The 12,766-nt window shown below is 42.9% G+C and overlaps 1 protein-coding gene across 7 annotated transcripts in view; it reads right to left on the minus strand.

The window, feature by feature from the left end:
* Positions 1-12,766, minus strand: part of NAV1 (neuron navigator 1) — a 257,934-nt gene that overhangs the window by 225,243 nt on the left and 19,925 nt on the right. Inside the window, exon 1 of one of the 7 annotated variants that reach the window (XM_077929101.1) lies at positions 12,041-12,179. The exons of the other annotated variants lie outside the window; for them this stretch is intronic. The gene's annotated coding sequence lies outside the window, so the exon portion shown is untranslated. Of the gene's footprint in view, positions 1-12,040; positions 12,180-12,766 lie in introns of those variants that run through there. 7 annotated transcript variants of the gene reach the window in all.

The raw sequence follows: 12,766 nt of genomic DNA on the forward strand, positions 1-12,766 counted from the left end.
TAGGATGTCAAGTCAAAGGAATGCAGTTGTCACCAAAGTCCATCCCTACAGTAAGAGCAGCACCTCTTTCCCTAGGGTTGTTCCCTGCCTTTCAGGAGGCTCTGGTGTTGGACAGCTCTCCAGTGCCGATGCTCACTGCCAACAAACCTTGCAATGTATTTTTCAACCATTTTTATAAGCACCTCCAGTGGCATTTGGGATCACAAAAACCAAAAGAAAACCCTTTGGGCTTCTAGTGCCTTAGACGACTGCATCCAGATGAGTGTGATGCAGAAGATATGCTGAATATACAGCTGTGGCAATGTAAGGGTCACATTCTCAATACTTGAGAATACTTCCCTAAGCCCTGATCCAATGCCAGTAGAATGATGTGCTGCTATAGTATGGCAACTGCCCACCTGCAGCCATTCCTCCAGGCTACATCAGCCAGAGAAGTGAAACAGCGACCCCCACTCACTGCCATCAGGCTGGGTAGGACCAATTGCCTTTTGACTCCTCCTCTCTCAGAATCGTCTCCCATACTGACCATGCCAATTCATCTTTAAGTGGGTTTTATGTAGCATTATGTCAGAGTTGGTGTCTTATTCTGTATATTTGCCTCTTCTCCCCTTTTTGAATTGTATCTGTTAGATTGTAAACCACTGTTTTGAGTGCACTGGATGGAAGATAATAGAGAAATACAGCTAATTAACAAACGAATGTTTTGCTCCTATATATAGCAGATGGGGTGGATTGCTTTCCTGCTGTTCACAATTTTTTATTTTGAAAGCAGGATTCAGTGAGCTGGCTTTGCACAGCAGGGACAGTGTATGGTCAGGAAAGACATTATAATAATAAACTCTAAAGGTTCTTGGAATGACAGAGAAGTGTGGGAGGAGCAGATTGCTTTGTTGCTCATCAAACCAGTGCACATGTGTCTGTGTTTAAAGGTAGCATTGGCTGAGCAGAAGGAAGAATAGTATTTTGTCATGTAAAAAGTGTAGCAGACACGGTGCTAGAAATGCCATGCCCCTTTATCAAAAACACACCCTTAAAGGAAGACCTCAGAGCAGTTCATGGCAAATAGCTGAGAAGTTCCATAGTGGGGAGGGAGAGGCAAACACACTCCACAGTTGTGCAGAAAAGTCTTAAGCCAGTACCTGCGACAGACTTTTGCTGTTGCCCTGCCCTTGAAGCTATGTTCTATGGCTTGCATCAGTAGAGCTATGGCATTGCTACAGGCTGCCCACGTCAAATACCTGTACTGAATGGACTGTGCACATAAATGAAGCATTTGAAGCCTTGTTTGTGGAGCCACTGCTTTTCTCTCTCTCATTTTTGAAACTAATTTTTATTTGTTTTTACAAACATAGAATTATAACAATACCAAATGAATATCCACATGTAGAGATTTCTCTGAATCTCTGGACTTCCCCACATCCCCTCCATGGGTCTTATTGTCAACGTTTTCAACTGCATATTATTTCATAATCAACATTTTGTATCTGTCCATATTATCCGTAGTGGTTGCTACATTACAAGTGTTGTTAAAATCCTGCCAATGCTTTCATCTGCTTACAGTGGTCTCCTACATAAACGATAAAACTTTCCCATTCTTTCTTAAAGTTTTTGTCTTCTTGGTTCCAAGGAGTCAGGAGCCACTGCTTTTTAGATCCTTGGTTCTGCTTCCAACTCAGCAGCCCACCTCTGGCAAGTCATACTCAGCCATTATGCTGTCACAGGTGAAACTGGTCCCTTTCATTGGTAAGAAGTGGAAATAGATTGAATCATCTTCTTGTTTTCAATAAATAGGAACTGAAGATCCTCATTTCCTAGGGCAGGTCCAGGGGCTGCTAGCTAGTTTTGTTCTCAGTTGTGCCAGCATGACACGGTCAAGAGTGCTGAGGTAGGGCTGCCATAAATCTGGGATTTTCCAGACATTATTGGGATTTCAAAGGTGCAAGTAGTGACATCTGGGGGTAATTTTCAGAAGGTGGCAGTTTGTCCTGGATCTTTGGCAAGTAAACCAAAGAATAACATATTTTGAGGTAAAATAAAAGCTCAGCAACTTTCAGGGTGCCCTGGTTTTTACTTTTTGAAACATGGCAACCCTAGCTGAGGCCCCACAAGCAGAAGAGAAGCCAATCCGGACAAAGTAACAGGAAGGAGGACAGCAGATAACCATTTGTTAACTCTCAGGCTGAACAGCCACTGAGTCATTTGCTTATGTCTCCACAGCTGCCATAAGGCTTAACCACAGCATCCGGCCCACAAGAGTTTTCTCAAAGCCTGTAAAGGGAACATAAGCAGTGTATGTTTCCTCTGTTTGAACATATAGCAGGTGCCTTCTTAATGTGCTTGGATTAGGCTCTGTAGGCTCCACAATGAGATAATGGAAAGAGACCTCCCTGCTTCACTGTTTCAGACCCTGGAAATGGGAAAGGCTCAGCAGAGTCTTTGGCAAACATGCAGCATGAAGAGATTAATATGGTTTGGAGAGCTGTTAAAGGCATTAGCTCATGGTGTCTGTTCTTGTGTGCAGGTATACATACATGCAGTGGGAAAGCCATAAACTAGGCTACGTGGCTACATTTCATTGTATCATATATTATGCTCTTTCGATGGCCATGCACCTGCACAGGAATCTGCATCTGCCAGAACCTTCTCTGGTGATCGAAACGCAAAGTGCCGGCTTCAGCAGAAAATTATGAAGTGACTAAGCCGGCAATGCTGTGTGCCTTCTTCAGGAACAACAATACTGTAAGAGGTTCTGGTTAAACAAAACAAATAACTCCTCCAAAGCCTGTACAGCTGGATTTGTAGTTCTCTAAAAGTCATTTTTACAGGGAGTTACATACATATTAACAGAAATATATATTAAAAGTTTTAAACCCCCCATCTGTTATTCTGAAAAATAGGCATACATAGCTGCACACCTGCTGCTGCAATGGTTTTACTGGCATATTTGGAAAGAATTGGTCAATGTAGCTGTGGGCATTGCATCAAGATAAACAGGCAAAACCACTGGTGTAGGAGTAAGCACAATGAGCAGGAAATGCCATTCATGCATTCCCAAACACAGACCAATTGACATTCTTGCCACATGCCACAATCTACAAGGACTATCTTTGCCAAGAAGAGTACAGAGTTGTAGATGAGGCCCACACCCTTTCAGAAAGCCAGCCTCCATGTATAACCAGACTAGACAAGTATATCCGTGCTCTCTGTGTGAGGCAGCCTTTAAAGACAGTTCAGAAGCTTCAACCATTACAAAATGAGACCAGTAGGATGCTAGTAGGGGCTAGATGGCTCCAACATTACACCAATCCTACATTGGTTACCAGTTCATTTTGGAGCTCATAGCTTCAGTGCTGGTCTAGATTTTAAGAACTCTAAACAGTTTTGGGACCAGGGTATTGGAAGAATTACAATGTGAATCTGCCTGGGCTTCCACATCAGCCTGAGAGACCCTGACCTCTGGTCCATCACCAAGGAAGATCAGATAGACCAGGCATCCCCAAACTCAGCCTTCCAGCTGTTTGGGGACTATAGTTCCCATCATCTCTGACCACTGGTCCTATTAGCTAGGGATGATGGGAGTTGTAGTCCCAAAACAGCTAGAGGGCCATGTTTGAGGATGCCTGAGATAGACTGTTAGTACAAACACAATTTTTTTGGGGTGGTGTCAATGCCTTGCGTTGTCCCTCTGTTGTTATTTTGTGCCTGCTGTTTAAATTGATTTAAAAAAAAAGTTGCAGGTTGTCTTGTGAGGACTTTGTCCTGAAAGAACAAATGATGCTTTCAATAAATAAACAGCAGACTGCTCGTGGAGACTGAGAAATAATGAAATGACTAGCCAGTACAGTAAAGTGGATTAATTGTTAGGTTTAAATGAGTGACAGTCAGGAACAAAGCAACATGAGACTTACTAGGTGGCCTTGGGAAAGTCATTATCTCTCATCATGATCTAACCCAGAAAATGAGGTTTAATGAAATAATGCCAAAACATTCTAGAGACTCAAAGGCAGTATGGGAAATGGTGAGCTGGAGACTAAAGATTATCTAGGCCCCAAAGTTGACAGAGGGGCAGGATGCAAGAAGAAGGAAATCACGTGTCTTCCCTGTGACCAAATGTGCATGTTATATCTGCACCAATAACTCTCCCTTTGCTGCTGGGACAGTTTTCTTTCCTCCATGGTTATGTGTAGAGCTGTCCCCAGTCTACAATTAACCCCTTTAAAATTACACCAACAATGTTAAGAGCCATCCAGAAAACATACTTGAATGCCAAATCCATGCTGAACATGACAGTCATGCAGGGTAATTGCATGTACAAATTACCACTCTTCTCTTTGAAATATACCTAAGGACTGGGCTCCATATGGACATCTATTTTGAAGAGAAAGGCTACAATTTGCAAATGTACAACCCACCACTTATCTATATGTAGGAACCAGCCCCTCAGGGGGGAAAGGCTGTCACAGAAATATGCCCTAAAGCTGTTAACATTTTCTTCCTGCACCTACATACACTGCAGTTACATCCAGTGTACCTCCAGTGTGAGGTTAAATATAGGAGTGTGCATTGGATTTGGTCTAATCCTGAGTCCTGAGCTAAACTGGGGTGTTTCAGAAGAATTCTGGGTTTGTCAGAGATGAAGTGGAATCTGTATGCGGTGGTCAGTGGGGCTCTTTGTGGCTGCATGGCAACCCAGACCTTTTAAGAAATGCTGCAGACAGTTGTCTACTAAAGGCTCCTAATCTTGCTATAAATGGAATAATGCCAGGGTGGGGTGACGGTGAAAACACGCGAGTGGGGAGAGGGTGGAGGGAAAGCTCTGTTGTGACTGACAGGTCAGGCTTGTAATCAGAGTGAATTATTTTACCCAGAAAGCAAATCCATTTTAGTTCTCCCCACAATCAACTTAGCATAAGGTGCTTAGCACAAAAGCTCCTGGACCTATTTGTCTGCAATTTGGCAGATTTCTTACCCAGAGGCACCTCTCTCGCGTCTACAATTTCAGACCAATTGCTCAGAAAATGCTTGGGGTGATTAAGTGATTCCTTTTATACACCCCCCCCCCAACTGTAGCAGCTGCTCTTATGAGAAAATCACTTAATCTGTCCTTCTGAAATTTGGTAGTATGAATGCCCTTAGAAGGGCTGATTTTGCCTGTAAATTTCATCCAATTCTGCATCAAAATAAAGAACGTGTAGATGTTTACTTTTCTAAACAAGAATTTGAAGTTGCCTAGCACAAAGTCACCTGGGGTTATTTGTCTGTAATTTGGCAGGCTTTGTTCTCTCTGGAGCAGCTACTATGCCTGAAAATTGTATCCACTTCTTTCAAAGGGAGAAAAATGATAGCTGATTTTTGATTTCCCAATTGTGAATGGGGGGAGAACAAAGACTTGAATGGACCATAAGCTAAATTAGGCAGGCTATGGAGCCTGGGGCAGGCTATTTTCTGAAGCACCAAATCAGAGTCTGAACCCAATCTTGTGGTTGGTGCAAACCGGTCTAGCTGAATGATACTGGGGCAGAAGCAGCAAGATCCAAGTCTGTTTAGCTCAGGGGTTTGCAGCATGAGATTGAAGGTCCTGATTTCAAAACTGAAGTCAGCTATAAATTCATGGGGTGGTTTTAGACAAGCTACTATCTCTCAGCTACAACAACATCTGGAAGGCTCTAGGATCCTCTAGGACCCACTCGTGAGTCATGGCCTGATCCAAGGTGGGTCATGACAGGAGCACTACCACCATGCAAAAATATGGTAAAGGATTAAGAAATGGGTCCCAAATGCATGTTTGGATTAAAAGTGGGTCCTGGGTCTGAAAAGGTTGAAGTTGCCTGGTCTAGAGGATAGGTTTATAAGGAGTACTGTGATAAGGTATGTGAAGTATTTGGGGCTATTTGGGGAAAGCATGATAAAAATATTTTAAAAGAATTGGATGCACGATACCATTTTTCCACTGGCCCATCTTGCATATTTATATTACGGTGCCCTCCACCCTGCTGTACAGCACCATAAAGAGTGATGGTGCTACATAAACAACCACAACCACCTTCCAGTCAGTCATGAAGTGCATTCATAGAACTACAAATTTGTATTTCCCCTCCTGTTCCTGATTATTCTACCTGAGACCTGATTTGCACATGCAAATACTGTGTTTTAATACTTTGTTGGAAGCAGCCCAGACTGGCTGGGGCAACCCAGTCAGGTGGACAGCATATAAAGAAGATTATTATTATTATTATTATTATTATTATTATTATTATTATTAAACTTCCTGTGGGTGTAACTACTTAAACCTTGAATGTATGGAGGTTGTATTGCATGGTAGGAGGTTTGTATGAGCAGCTCCCTGTGATTCCAGTGATTTATTAAAAAAACAACCTATCATATCACAACGCCTTCTTTTTCTGATTTATGGTCACATTGCTGAATTTGCCACACATGACACAGTTACTCACACAAAATACGGTAGCCATCATTTGATCCTGGTTTTAAGAGGCCACCCGTGCAGCATGTCATGTGAATCAACACAGAGAGGAAAGGCTCTGAGGTTGCTGCCTTAGTTGAGATTAGAGCTGAAACAAATACTTGTGATGAATTTGCCATTTCTTGCATTTGAACCCCAGGCTCAAATCTGTGATCCATGTGCCGCCTCTGCTGAATCAGGCACTTTGGCATTTTTGCTGCTCTTCAGCCCAGCATTTGCCAGTTCAGCTAGTGATTTGTTACTCGGCATTCATCAAGGGTTACCGGCTAACCAATCAATGACTTATGTAAAATCAAAGAGAGCCACTCACAGAATGAACAAAGAAGTGAATGGATAATGAATAACAAAGGAGAAGCCTGTGCAGATGAATCAGCAACATACAACTGAATGCTCAACATCTGTTTTTGCAAAGCTGAGTGGGTATTATGAACTGGACCACAAATGCTTTTTATCTGCTTGTTCAAACTCTGAAAGTCTGATGAATGCAAAGCTTTCTCTGAATAGTCATTTCGTTCCCCCTATGCTCAAACAGAATGCAACCTCATTAACCCAGACAGCCTGTGGGGGCATCCAAAACTATTCAGGTGATCACAGCACAGATAAGCCAGTGTGGTACGTAAATTAAATTCTCATAACAAAGAGGGTGGGGAGGATCATAAGGTAGACTTCTTGAAACACAGGATGTCTAACAGTCATCAGTATTTTACCATATATGTCTGTCTCACTCTCTGTTTCCTCCTTTTCCCTATTTCCTCCTTCTCCTTGCTCTCTCTCAAGCTCTTACCTTCACTTAAAGGAATACAAAATTATGGAAATGTCACAGGGGTGACCCATTTTAAATCGCTGAATGACCCAGTTGAAGGCCAGTGCTGTGCATCCTGCAAAACTATTTCTGCATCATGCATCCAAATCTGTATCCACGGTTTGAATTTGTATTTGCAAGAGATTGAAAAATGACCTCTCTCGCTTTCACAACCCGGCCAGTTCAAGAGGAAACCTTCTCCTTAAACCTCAGGAGCCGTCTTAATAGGTAACAACGCTGTGGTTTTGTTGCAATCCCAAGGTTAAGGTTTGCACATTTCAGCGCTGGCTCCTTTGCTCCAAAGTTGTCTCTAGGTAGATTTATGCTAATACTCCCCCAAATGTGCAGTATTCATTTATCACAACAAGGAAGCTTTTCCCAGTGGCTGACTTAATAAACACAGCTGCAACATTGTGTCTACAAAGCCACACATGTCTGGTTACATCCAGATGTATGTTTGGAACTGAATAAAAGCGCTTGATTAGTGTTTGCCAATTGCAATACAGGTGGGTTACGGCCACCAGGATGCACAGAGTTCTCAAAACTGCCCTATTTACTAGTTAGTCATACTTTTTATAATATTGCCTACCAGGCTGCATCCTCTACATGGTTCGCAGCATGTTGAAAGCAATAGAACCATAAAATCTTAGCAATTATAGATAGATAGATGATAGATAGATAGAGATGATAGATAGATAGATAGATAGATAGATAGATAGATAGATAGATGATAGATAGATAGATAGATAGATAGATAGATAGATAGATAGATAGATAGATATAGATGATAGATAGATAGATAGATAGATAGATAGATAGATGATAGATAGATAGATGATAGATGATAGATAGATAGACACAGACAGACAGACAGACAGATAGATGATAGATAGATAGATAGATAGATAGATAGACAGATAGATAGATAGATAGATATAGATAGATAGATAGCCCACAGGGACAATGTTCATACAAGATCCAACACAATGAAATGACACTTAAAAAGGCAATTAAAAAGACAAGGAGAACAGAAATGTCTTCACAATAGCTTAGGCTCTTGGGAGAGCAGTATTCCAACCTAAAACACCCCCTTCTTCCTGCACTAGGTAGGACATCCTGGAGAAAAGTCTAGATGGGAATAAATGGGTGAAGGTATTTCTTAAACTGCACTGGTTCTATGCCATTCAGGGCTCTAATGGTTAAAACCAGTATTTTGAATAGACTCAGAACATACAGTAGATCCGGACTATTTCAGCATTCTCGGTGCAGGAATAATAGTGGTGCACTGATAAATTTGAGAGTGCAAGTGCTCATCAAACATCCCCCATAGCTGTGACCCCACTATGACTATAGAAACAAGGCTTGGAGTAGCAAGGAAATACAGAATGGTGTACACACAGAATATGGCGGCATGCACCTCTGACTTTGAATAAGCCCCAAGAAACAAGGCAGAATAAAACACACACACACATATAGGGGTGGTAGTTAATGGGTAGCGGCCTCTGTTTTCTAGGCCTTTAATTCTTTATTCTGGCTCTTACGAGGTGCTTGTATAGTAACATTTTATATAGTTTTTCCAATGGTTGTTAAACAATTAATAAAATAAGTATTTATTTAGGCTTGTTGGTCACCCCTCATTTTATCCTACCTTCCAAAAAGACAACAACCCCTGTTCCAGGGTTTATGGGGAGGTGTTGGAGACATCATGGGCGCTCTGCAGTCTGGATTATTGTAATGTACTCTATGTGGCTCTGTTCTTGAAGACAGCCTGGAAATTACAGCTGGTGCAAAATTCTGCAGCTGATCTCCTACCTGGAGGAAGTCACAGAGAGCAAATTTATTCAGAAGGGGGGGGTATGCACCAGTTTTGTTTGTACCCCAAATTACAAGGCAATTTTGTCTGCAGATTGGCAGGCTCAATCCGCCCTGGAAGGGATCCAGTGCCCCTAAATTTCATCCACTTTGGCCACAAAGGGGGAAGCTTTTAGTCCTTTTTTAGATTTCCCATTATAATGAATGAGGAACAAAGATATTCATTTTATACAGAGCAGCTTGAAACCCAAAGCACAGTTTGAAGCAGAAAGAGCACAGAAATATTTGAGGCACTGCAGATCCCCAGACCATGGGTAGGCAAACTAAGGCCCGTGGGCCGGATCCGGCCCAATCGCCTTCTAAATCTGGCCCACGGACGGTCTGGGAATCAGCGTGTTTTTACATGAGTAGAATGTATCCTTTTATTTAAAATGCATCTCTGGGTTATTTGTGGGGCACAGGAATTCGTTCATTTCCCCCAAAAAATATAGTCTGGCCCCCAACAAGGTCTGAGGGACAGTGGACTGGCCCCCTGCTGAAAAGGTTTGCTGACCCCTGCCCTAGACTAATTGCCTCTCTGGTGATAGATTTTGCAGAAGAAGAAGAAGAAGAGTTTGGATTTGATATCCCGCCTTTCATTCCCTTTAAGGAGTCTCAAAGCGGCTAACATTCTCCTTTCCCTTCCTCCCCCACAACAAACACTCTGTGAGGTGAGTGGGGCTGAGAGACTTCAAAGAAGTGTGACTGGCCCAAGGTCACCCAGCAGCTGCATGTGGAGGAGCGGAGACGCGAACCCGGTTCCCCAGATTAGGAGTCTACCGCTCTTAACCACTACACCACACTGGCTCTCTTATTGCAATATTTTAATACTGATTATTATTGCTATTTTATTAGCCCTTTAAAGTCACTTGCTTGCTTTTGTTTTTACTGTGTGTATTGTTGCGGTTACTTTGGGGCTCGTTTTTGTAAGTCACCCTGGAGTAATCTGTTTTAGAAAAGCAACTAATAAGCAAGGAAGGCTGCAATCCTATGCACACTTTCCTTCAAGTAAGCTCCAGTGACCACAGTGGGACTTAGTTTCTGGGTAAGCATGCATAGGACTATTTCATATGCAAGTAAATAAAGCAAGCACCCATCCCATCAGCAGTGAATGAGGAATTGGCTTTTCTTTTGCTCAATCTGAGTGCAACATGAAAACCCACAGAATCAGTTTCTAGTGTCTGAAGACTTAGGGGTGAGGGCAATGTTTCTGCATTTTAAGGGCAACAAAAGGATCATTAAATCATCTCTGCCTCTCTTAAAATCTTACATCTATTGTCAACCTAGCTGCTTTCAGGTTTCTGATATATAAAGCCTTGCGTGCAAAGTCTTGCTGAAAGTCTGGTCTACTTTTAAAGTAGCATAAAATAACTGCTGTGGTCAAACTCAAATGCTGACAAACAACTGATAGGGACACAAAGTGCAGGCAACAGATCATCTCTGAAGAGGAACGGAAACAGACACCAGAAGTTGCTGAATCAGATTAGAACAGTGTGGTTAACACGTAAGTGCGGCAAACTACCATTATGTAAAAGAGAAACTAACAGGCTATTATAGGCCCTATTTGATAGATAACATGTAATGGAAATATAATGGAAGATTGCTGAAAGGATGTTTTTAAGAATCCCATATTCATAAACAAAGCAAATATCTAGGGACCCAGAAATCTGGATCTATTGCTGTGAAACGATGGATATATACTATGCAGACACCTTTTATCTCACCACTAATGGCAAGCAGCCTACACACTATGAAGAATGGCCTCCAGGTCGAAGAAGTGGAGCTAGCTGGTGGGCAGATCTAAGTGTCCTTTTATTTTAGAAATTGAGCGCTAAATACATTAAGTCCTTCGGAGCCACTTCAGGAATTATTTTTAGAAGTTAAGGGTGTGTAACAAGGCCAGCATTAAGGCGTGACAAGGAAAGCATCCATCTGCAGTCTCACATTTCAAAGTTCAAATTGACCCAGATGAATCAATAATACTCCCCTCCTTTTCTTTTGGTAGGGTATCCTATCAGATCAGCCCTTCTCCAAAGTGAAGGAAGGTTTGCAATAGAGAAGAGGGAAGGTTGGCCAATATCACAGCTCTAAGCTCTATTGTAGGGAGAGCCAATGTGGTGAACTGGACTACAACTCCCATCATCCCTGTTCATTGACCACGCCAGCTGAAGCTATGGGAGTTGTATTTCAAAATGTCTGGATAGCATCACATTGGCTACCACTGCTCTAAGGATGGCTTCTCTCAAGTTAGGTACTTCACCTAGAGAGGAGTCTGCATGCCTAGCCTAGCTGCCCAGAGCAGTGAAGGAGCAGAGCAGACCAGGAGGGCATGCTCCTAGCCACTCCAAGCCAGAGTGGAGAGGCATGATTTTTGCACCAGCCTGCATGCTAGGATAACCAGATAAAAAAACAGGAGAGGGCTTTGGCATCTGTAATAGCTGTGTCATATTAAGCTACGCTATTGAAGGTGCAAATGCCCTGTCTTCTTTTTCACCTGGCAACTCTGCCTCCATCATAGTTGGGGTATGGTGAGCATTTAAAGCAGCCCTGTTCATACAGCTCTTGCCTATCTGAATCCATGCGAATCCTGCTCAGAGGGTTATTCCAGCTAGAGCTATTGGTATCCATGTAGGTAATGACATCAAACCACAGTTGCCAAGCAGCAAGTCCACAATGGAACCAGCAATAAAGCAGAGAAGGGACAGAGCATGGACACAGGGCTTGCCTAAGAGCCTGTCCAGCAAAAAGCTTTGCTCAGAAGGCAGCCCTGGAAAACCTGGTGCCCTCCAGACACTGGGCACTGCCTCTCTCACCAGCCCCAGGCAACAGTATTGTGCTGGCTGAGGCTGATGGGAATTGTGATCCACAACATCTGGGATCCACCAGGTTGATGAAGATGGACGTACTTTTTTGAGGCACATGCAGGAAGCCAGTCACAAGCTACTTCCGAAGGTCTATCATGGTGCTTCTAATGTCAGGCTTGTTTCCAGTCTTCTGGTAATACTTGCATCTATCTTTCCCCTGGACAGTTTTCAATGTTTCTGTGTTCTTTTAATAATGCAGGCACTAAGAGTGGAAAGGAGGCACAACAGCGACTGTGATTCTTAAACCACGCAAATCAGAATTCTTGGACTGGAGCCAGTTTCATCCCGTGGAATACACTTAAGACTTGTCCATTGCTGCTGTGCAAATGGGCTCTTGCACTGTCATTGCAGGAAGAAGAAGAGCAGCAGCAGCCTAGGCAAAGCCGTAAGATCTTGGCCCCACCAGCCACTGACATTTCTGCAAAGTCTTTCTGTTCCTTGTTAACTGGAAACATTGTGCAATGCTGCCTAACTGCTGGGTAGGAACAGCAACTAGCAACAGTGATCCTGATTGATTGATTGATTGATTGATTTTGCATACCCTCCAATGCAACATGGGGGGGGGGGAACCACGATGTCATCTTCCAGGGATGCACTCCCATGTGAGTCACGTGAGCCGCACAAGATTGCAGCCTTGAGAAAAGCACTTTTTAGGGCATTTTTGGTTGCAAACTAAAACAATAGGCCTGGTTAGCTAGTGATGCTGAAGTCCCTCTGCCTGAGGCCCTGGAGATATACTGCCAGCCAGAGAAGATGATCCTAGACCAG

This window comes from Podarcis muralis, chromosome 5 (genome assembly GCF_964188315.1).
Source record: "Podarcis muralis chromosome 5, rPodMur119.hap1.1, whole genome shotgun sequence".
Lineage (NCBI taxonomy): Eukaryota > Metazoa > Chordata > Lepidosauria > Squamata > Lacertidae > Podarcis > Podarcis muralis.